The sequence below is a fragment of the Quercus suber genome, unplaced genomic scaffold, assembly GCF_002906115.3.
Source record: "Quercus suber isolate HL8 unplaced genomic scaffold, Cork oak 2.0 scaffold_805, whole genome shotgun sequence".
Lineage (NCBI taxonomy): Eukaryota > Viridiplantae > Streptophyta > Magnoliopsida > Fagales > Fagaceae > Quercus > Quercus suber.
In genome coordinates, this window is record NW_027070240.1 from 262,161 (window position 1) to 272,190 (window position 10,030).

The following is a 10,030-nucleotide window of genomic DNA, read 5'->3' on the forward strand; positions in this document are numbered from 1 at the left end:
ACTATTGTTGTAATTGATGAAAATGTTACTGTTGAGGAGAACCTTTCTGATGGGAAACTTTCTAAGGATGCAAAATTGCAAGAAGCCTATAATAAACTTTGCAAAGTTGCTGCAAAGGAAGCTATGAGTGTTGATTTAAAGAAAATTGTGTTCTAACAATAAGTCTGGTAGTGATGAGAATGGAAACTTCATTACTTTCACTGCTATTGCTATAATTGATGAAAATGTTGCTGTTGAGGAGAACCCTTCTGATGGGAAACTTTCTAAGGATGCAAAATTGCAAGAAGCCTATAATAAACTTTGCAAAGTTGCTGCAAAGGAAGCTATGAGTGTTGATTTAGGCTTAAAGAAAACTGCATCTCTTTAACTTGATAAGAAAAATTTGCTCGTGAAACTATTTGATGCTAATGAATTGTTGAATAATGTGAAGACTGAGAACATGCTTTTGCTTAATAAAGTTAAGAATTTAGAACTTGAATTATATATGGCTAGAGAACAATCTAATAGATCTACAGGCTCCAAACTTGATCATATGTTAAGCGTTCAAAAATCTCCCTTAGGCAAAACTGGTTTAGGCTTTGTAGAAAGCATCTCTGTGCCTAAAACTCATCCCACAAACTTTTTTTTTTCTTTTGAGCCTCCCTTGAGTGAGGTTGTCAAATTTGTTGAAGTTACACATTTTAGGAAAATTAGGGTTGATCTTCAAGAATCTAAACCTAATACTCCTAATCCTCCTAAGGGTAAGTTGTATGATAGACCTGTATGGGTTTGTCATTTTTGTGGAAAGTCTGGGCACATTTGTCCAAACTGTTTCAAGTTGCAAGCTGCTAAGCGAGCAAATAAGCCAAAAGTACATGTGCATCAAGCACAAAATCCTATGGTACTTATTGGTGAGTTGGTAAATGCTTTAAACCTTTATTCCAATCCTAGAGTTGCTCAGAATTCTAATGTGAATAACAACTCTAATACTAGAGTTGCATCTAAAAAGTTTTGGATGCAAAAGGCTCGATCTAATTGAGTCTGTTTGACATGGTCCTTGTGCTTCATCACTCTACCCTTTATGACCATTCTTCTTTGTTGCTTTTGTTCTCTTTGTTTTTTCTAGGATTTGCATTGCATAACATTCATGCATTTCATTCTAGGATTGTTTTTGTTATTTCTTTTCAAAATACAAAAAAAAAAAAAAAAAAAAAGAAGGGAAAAGGGAAGCAAAATGTGTTTTGCATTATTTGTCTTGGATTTGAAATCAAGGTTGGTCAATTTATCTTTACATAACATGTTTATATACCTTGTTTAGTTTGGATGAGCTTATTTTATTACACTTGACTAGTTTGAGGTTTGTAGTGCATGTTGTGTGGGAAGATGTTTATAGTTTTTGATCACATGATCTTGATCTTGAAGTCACATGCCTTTGATTGCTGGACTTGATCTTATTGAGAAAGGCATAAATAACCATCTCACTACTGTTTACTAGCCAATCATGAACACCTTAGTGCATATCATAAGATTTTGTGCTCGAGAAAGTATAGTACATGCACAAAAAAAACATAAGGTGTAGCATCGGTTTAAATGCTAAAATTGGTGTATACATTATTGGACTATAATTAAATCAATCAAATAAAATTGGTGTGTACATTATGAGGCAAATCAAGAAACTTACATGATTGCAAGTTTTTATTCTAGGAGATGTGGGAGTTATATGATGAAACTCTTTTGGTGATAGTCTCTTTCAAATTTATATGATGAATTTTGTATAAAGTGTGATTGCTTACCATTCACATATTACCTCACATGTATCTTAAGATTTTGCCAGTTACACACACTACATAAGTTACTCTTTCTAAACTTTGTACATGTTATTGTGTGTGATTTTTTTTTGGCCATCCAAGATTGAAACTTCCTTGAGTTTAATGCAAAATGTGTTTGAAGTTTGAGAATTTAAGGGAAATTGATTGAAAATCTTAATTTTGGGAGATTTCGGTTCAATACAACTGTTTTTGAAAAACATTTCATCTTATACTCATGCATTTTATTCATAAAATATTATGATTTGAGGAGTTTCTACTTAAAATTGTTCTCTTTTAAAAAAAATTGTTTTTTCTAGATTTTTGATCGATCGAACCTGTTTCTCAATCGATCAAAAATGCGATTAAAATTTTGGTTTGAATCTGTCCATTTCGATCGCTACTCAATCGCTTCTGGATCGATCGAAGGTAATTTTTGATCAATCAAATCTAATTTTTGATCAATCGAAAATCGCATAGAGAGTTTTTTTAAAATTTGAGATTTCACATGTTCTATCACTTTCAAACTTTTCCCAAAACACTTTCTCTCTCTATTCGATTGGTCAAGGATTCAAGCTTAATTTTTTGTCGTTTTCCCTCAAAACTTTTGCAAGGTTTTTGTCCTCATACACCGGTAAGACCCTTTTACCCTTCTTTTTCCATTTATTTTCATTGTTCATGCATTTTTTTTCATGCATTTAAGGGCGATTTTCGAACCTATGAAAAATTGGGGTTTTTGGTGTTTTTGATAATTTCTTTCAAAATTGATCATTGCGGTTTTGTTATGGGATGATATGAACATGATCTTTGTGATTTAATTTGATCAATTTGTTGAATTATGAAAATTTGATTTTTCTAGGGCTTAAAACTACCCGAATTGGGGATTTGTTCAATTGAGCATAATGTGATGAAATTGGCTTGTTCGGTTGATTAATTTGATCATTATATACTGTTATCTATCTTTTGTAATGATCAATTGATCAAATTTTTGAGTTTTTTGAAAGTGGGTTTTCAAAGGGGTTTTTGATATAAGCTTTATGCTCAAGACAATTTTGTGATTTTAAAGTGCAATTGAACTTATTTTCACTGCATCAAAGCATGCATCATGTGTTGGTATTGTTCATGCATCATATAGATTGTTATTTTCTATATTTCTGTGCTAAATTGCAGTCTGCCTTTGGGTTTTTCTTGTTTTCTTCTTTTGTCTCTTTTTTGTCTTTCCTTTTTGCGCTTTAGCATCATGGTTGGGAAGACTAGAGCTCATAGGACCTCCAACTTTACTTCTTCTCCTTCCTTTGATAGTGAGCGGTTCCTTAGTGAGAAAAACCAGGAAACTTATGAAAAGTTGAAAATTCATAGGAATGTATGGGTTGAGAGGAAGATCGTTTTAAATGAGTTAAATGGTGAGATTCGGAGAAACTTTGAGCGTAAGGGTTGGCTTCCTTTGTTGGACATTTCACATCCCCCTTTGGCTGCCTTGATCAGAGAGTTCTATTTGAACCTCTCGGTCCATTTCTATGATTCTAATACTCAGGTAAAGAGTTGGATACGGGGTGAAGAGTACACCATTACTCCTTCTGTAGTGGCTAATGCTCTTGGGGCACCATTGGTCCAGCATCCTGTTTATCCTTACGATGAGTCTCCTCCCCTAGATGACATTATGTAATTTATTACTGGTACTTCTATCCAGTGGGGTTTTGATCCTTGGATCACCTCTTACGAGTTGACTGAGATTCATTATCTCTATTTCCGGATTTCTTGCCATTCCATTTGGCCTATCTCTCACCTGCACACTATTCCTTTGGAGAGATGTGTATTTTTGTATGCCTTTGTCACAGATGCTCCTATGAGTTTTTCTCATCTTTTCAATCATTCATTGATTAAGGTTCATAAGACTAGTTGTACTTCTCATGCTCTTTTCTTTCCTGTTTTCATTCATACAATATTGTTACATTTAGGATTAGAGCAGTTTCCAGCGTCTAAGTCCGTACATATTATAGCTCACATAGGTGCCACCTTTCTTCGGTAGAGGGCTGCTTAGATGCGAGCTAGCTCTAAATGACCTAGTCGATTCTTCCTCTTTTGGTGCTCCTCCTCCTCCTCCTTCTCCTTCTTCTTCAAGTGATCCTGCTGTAGATGCTTATGTTGATCCGACTGCTGCTGCTGCTCCTCCACCTTCTGCTTCAGATGTTGCTAGCATTCGTTGTGATTTAGACACTGTCATGACCGTTTAAGCGGCTCATGGTCAGCTGTTGGTGGACATGCTTACCGAGCTTCAAGCTTTGAGAGCAGATTTGGCAAGTTTTAGACGGTCACCTCCACCACCTCATTTTGATGATGAGTGATTGCCCTTTGGCAATTCGTTACAAAAAGGGGAGTACATATGGATAGGAGATTTTGTAAATAGGGGGAGATTTTTGTTGTTTTGGAGTTGTAGTGTTTTAGATTGTATCTAGGTGCTTCATCATGTATTTATATTTTTTGGCTCATGATGTTTTTTGTTTTAGTTGAGTTGTCTATGATAGAAGGAGATACTATGATGTGTTTATTTCTGATTCTTGTTTCACATTGTGCTACATTGATTATTGATTTATATTTATGAGGTTATTTATGATATATGTCTTGTAGTTTATTTACGTGAAATCAAGAATTTATTTTGTTTTACTCCACACATGTGTTTCTGTGTTTGTTAAGTGTTACAAAAATATACAGGTTGATTCAGTCGTGCTACTGTCTACACTTGCAACTGATAGATAGTAGTTAGGTTGGATTTGTTGTATTAGGCAATGTTTTTGTAATGGGCTGTTTTTGTAACTTTGAGCACTCTGTCTAGTTTGTGTTTTGTCACAGATTGCTAAGGGGGAGTTTGTTGGGTTCTAAGACTTTAGGTTTAAATGTATTAGAACTTCAATTTGTAATGTTGGCAAACCATGATCAGAACCTTTAATCTTGTTTTAGACTTGCTCAAAGTATGTTTAAGTATAAAGTTGGAATCGAGTGTACTGCAGGATTTACTGTGTAAATTTGCCTGACTCGATCAATCGAAACTTAGACTCAATCGATTGAAGCTTGTGAAGATTATTTTTTTGCAAAATTTTTCAGCTCAGCATAAGCCCGTTTGACGTATAGAGTTTTATGTTTTGCTTTAAGTATAAAAGGGAAAACTCTAGCCACATTTTGAGGTTGCTCTTTATGTTGTGTGTGTGAATCTCTTGTGAGATCTAGATGTGTTTGCCTTCATACACACTTAGGATTTTCAAGATCTAGATTGATGTTGAGAGCTTGATGATCAATTTAGTTGCAGTTTCAAGAGCTTAAAGATACACAAGCGGGAGTTCTTGTACTTGCTGTTAATCCAAGAAAGAAGTAGTCTGTGGACTCAGAGCTGTCACATGGTCGTGGTAGTAAGTTTCCTACTCGAGGTAGCAATAGGATGTTAGTGGTCTAAGTCGCTATTATGTATACTTCAATTCTTTTATAGTGGATTTGTTTTACCTTGAGGATAGTTAGGTTAAATCCTGCCTAGGTTTTTTACCGGTTTGGTTTTCTTGGGTTATCATATCATTGTGTTCTTTATTTTCCACACTATACAATGATATGATATATTTGTGTTAACCTAGATCTGATAATTTGACTAAATAATTACTTGACTAATTAACTAGGTTAATTTGGTTATGTTTTAAGGGGTCTAAAAACGAATAGATATGAAACCAAACATAGGGAATTAACCTTTTCTTTTTCTCTTTCATTGTGCTTTTATTCTTGTTTTTTAATTTACTTTGTGCTTCAGCATATGATTTTGTGGGTGTTGAAATTGCTTGGATTGATGGGTTTATTTTGGAGTCCTATTGTTCAAGATCTTGGAGTCCCATTGTTCAAGATCTAGCTTATGTATTAATATCTCGCGATTGTAAAAATATGTTCTATATGGCACTATAAGGAAAAGCAAAAATTCAATATCAATTAATTAAAAACTTAGGGTGATGCTACTAATACTCCATTTCTTACTTCATGAAGAGAATGGGACAAATTGATATCTGAAAGCTCACTTAGTGTGTAAAACACTAGTGAATGTTCAGACCCCCAATTACAAAATAACCAACACAAGCTTGTATTCAAACAATATCTGTGCGGCATGATAAATATAAGCTATATCCAAACATGCGAACTAATCTAAGCCATAATTTAATCACAACACAATAGTAATTAAAAGCAAAGAGTAAGAGATAGAGAGAAACAAACGCAAGATAACATCGGCATGTGTTATCGAATAGGAAATCGAAGAACTTGGTGAAAAACCTCTTCACTGCCCTTCAAACGGTAAACTGATCTACTAGAAAATTAGCTGGGATACATGATCAATAACAATAGACCCTCAAAGCCTAATCTACCCGATGCACCTAAGCCCTCCAAGCTTCTTGCTCCAATAGGGTTATGCCTAATCTTATCTTCTTTAGCTTACTAGATCCAGTAATTAGCCCATTGCATCAACCAAATGAATTGGTTCTCTCTTGAATTGCTTCTCAAACACCAATAACCTTCTCATTGCTTTGAATGTGGTGAGGTAAAGATTTGGCTTAAGATCCTCTCAAGGGTATGATAATGGAGAGGGTGAGAGTAGAGGAATTTGAAGAGTTAAATGTATAAGATTGTGGATGAATCAATCTTATTGTTCTCTGGGATTTCTCTCTCAAAATTCTCTATGGAAGCTTTTTACATTTCATGGGTATAAGGGTATTTATAGTAGGGTATGAGAAAGAATGTGAAAAGTCATTTTTCTGCAATCCAACTGAATGGCCAGATTGTACTTTTTTCCTATAGTAATCCAACTGTCTTGGCCCTTCATCTTCCTGCATGCTTCATACATGTGATGGATTTTGGCGAGTCACCACTCAAATAGAGAAGTGTTACGTCTATAATATTTTCGCAATACTTTACTCTAATTTGAATCTACAACTTGTTGCTCAAAAAATAAATAATTTGAATCTACAACCATAATTATTTTTTTGTCCACTCATAATAATCAATAAAAATTTACCACTTAGAATTTGTTATGAAAATGCTGTGAAAATATTGTGGAAATAACATTTTTTTAAAAAATCACCTTTTCCGATACATCTATGAAATCTACACACATTGCGTCCACCAACAGCCTATTGACAGTTTAACGGGCCTTATTAGTTATTACGGCCTTATCACCATACTGATCTGGATCAGCGAGTAGATTGGGACTTAATGGTTTGTCAATGAAATTGACCCACAACAACCTAGCTTTGGAATTTTCTTTGCAAATAGGTACTATAGATTCTGAGGGAAACTCAAAGCTAATAATGAACGCATCTCTATGTGACCTCTTACATAACTTAATTGAAACTTTTAAAATTTCAAAATTTTAATGGAACAAAATAGAAATTTTCCTTAAAAAAAAAAAAGGTTTGGACAATATTGACTAGGTTAAATTATATCGCCAAAAATTTTGAAAATGGAAAAGCCAAGAAATTCACTGTAGGATCCAAATCATTATTGTTTGTAAGGTTTTTCTTGCATAGACATTGATGCATTTAGAAATAATAACACACGTGTGTGTGTGTAAATATATATATATATATAATTTTAATACTAGGTATATTTGGTTTTTATTTATTTTTTTTCCAATTCTTGAGATATCTTGTAGAGATATCAATTGAGATAATGTGCAAATAACTCATTACAAGTTGCATTCTTTTTCATTCTCAGAAAAAAAAAAAAAAAGTTGCATTCCTTTCTTAAGTTATAAAAAAAAAAAATAGAAAAAGGTTAATTTGGAGAAACTTTTATGAGGAATGACAAAGGCACGCACCTCAAACGTCTAATTCATAGAGGTCATTCTACCTTCTAATTGCTATAACAAAAATTAGAAAAGTTAAACCTAAAAATGGAAGTTGAGTATGAGCTAGTTCGCAAACGTTCAAGAGAAGAAGTTATGCCCCAATGAAAAATGTATATTCTCCTTGATGACAAAAGGAGATTCGTTGTCAAACTTTATGGTGTCCCAAAGATTAATTCGAACATATGGATCAAATTCTGGCTATTGGTTCTGCTCATCATAATTACCATAGCTAAAGGAGGGTTTGGTGATGTAGGTAGTATCTTTGCCTAGCTTCTAGAGGTCTTATGGTTTAGCAACACCTATTTCCTTAAGGGAAACTTTTCACATTCCATAGATATTTTTTCTGTTAACTTGGAAGGAAAAGAAGATCATGTGTAACTCATGCGACCTTTTGCATCGTGGTACCACTTGAAAAGTCAAATTGCTGATTTTCAATCCTTTAAAGCAAAGTTTTCATGGTACCACAAGAGTTGAATTTGTTAAAATATTTTGTTTTAAGTTTTGAAGCTTCTAAATAGGCTGTAAAACAAATATGAACAATTCACTCTCCATAAAATTGAGATTTTCTTTAATTTTAGTAGATTGGAGAGTTTATATTTGTGGATTTAATGTATCTCTCTACTTTTATCTAGAACAAATACTAATCCATTTTTTCTACACTTTATGTTCTGCGTCACGTTTCTCACTTTTGAAATTAGTTCCCAAGAAAAAGAAGCCAAAATAGATAAGACTTCATTAGCTCTGTGGCTTGGCTAGGTGGCCATTTTATAGTGGTGATGGCCTGATGGGTGATTATAGAATAATGTTATAAACACAAAATTCTTACAACAGTTAAATTTGCAGGTTTTTATTGGTCCTTATTTAGACTCAATATTGATGTTACTTTATTATCTATCATTAAAAACTTAAAAGACCTTAACATTTTTAAAATGTTTTCTGAAATTTTTTGTGTTGGCCATCTTTGCCGTATGCGAGTTGGACTACGTTCGGAAGAAGAGCATGAAATAGACCTTCTCTATTACAAATAAACGTCTAATGGGCCAACGTGGCCATCTCTATATTACAATTAAAGGCATTTAAAATTGATTACTAGCATCGAAATGAAATCCTTAGAGCGATTTCGTACTCCAAATCTCTCTCTTTCTCTCTCTCTCTCAAAAAAAAAAAAAAAAAAAAAACTAAATGCAATCGAAATTTCCAGCGAAAGTGGATTAGTTAAGATTTCCTTTTTCTTGTTTTGTTTTACTCTTTATCTGTTTTGCTCGAGGACTAGCAAAAGTCAACTAATGGATTATTTATCGAAGATGTTTGTTTTTGAGCTATTTTTTTAATGAATTACGTTACCCTCATGTAAGAAGAGAATGTAATAAGGTTGCTCATTTTTTGGCTAGACATGCTTTAAGTATTTCAAATTTTGTTGTGTAGATGGAGGATGTTCTGCCACCTTTCTTTTCTGTTGTCCTGGCTAATATTGCCGGTTTTCTTTAATTTTTAATCTATTGTTTCTTCCTCAAAAAAAAAAAAAAAAAAAAAAAAAAAAAAGAAAGAAAGAAAGAACCAATAACAACTAACCACCTATGATTTTTGGGAAAATGTTGTAAAATATTATGGACGTAGTATCTCTCTTCAAATTAAAAGCAACGTGTACAAGTAAACTATCTTGGCCAGTATCATTAGAGAGCTTTTCCACTTGGAGCTCAAGTGATCCCTAGTCCCTACCCACTCTTCAATTTTGCTTCACTGACCATTAGTCGAAAACTAGAAAAACTCAAAATAATGGATTCTCCAAAAAAAATTAAGAAAATCCTCCCCATTTTCTTCATAATCTTTGTAACATTGAAAGGTTATCATAACAACTTCAAATTTTAGTCATCATTGAAAGCCCAATGATAGAAGATGATTCACGAAATCCTATTCCAATGGTAAGATAAAAAATAAATAAAAAATGTCATGAATTTGTTACTTACATGCGACTAGGGGTATTTTGGTAAATTTTTAGGTCTTTGAATTTTTAAACGCTAACGTTTTAGCTTAGAAGTAGCAAAGGAGGAGACACTAACGTTTTGATCTTTCCCTAATGCGTTGGATTAATTACTAGGATCCCACATTATAAGGGATACTTAGATAATTAAGTCGGTCAGGGACTGTTGTAACAAACTTATTTTCCCACTCTTTCTCTCTCTGTTTTGCTAAGCTATAATGTAAAAGAGAGTAATTGTAAATATAATGTTGAATTTAATCAACCATCTTGTTGGCTTTATTCCGTACCAATTTGCTTGTATTTCAGCACTTAGAAACCCTATATTTAGGTAGGGATTCATGTAAGGGTAGTGAGTGAGAGAGTATGAAGAAATGCTCAAGAAAGTGAAAGAATGCA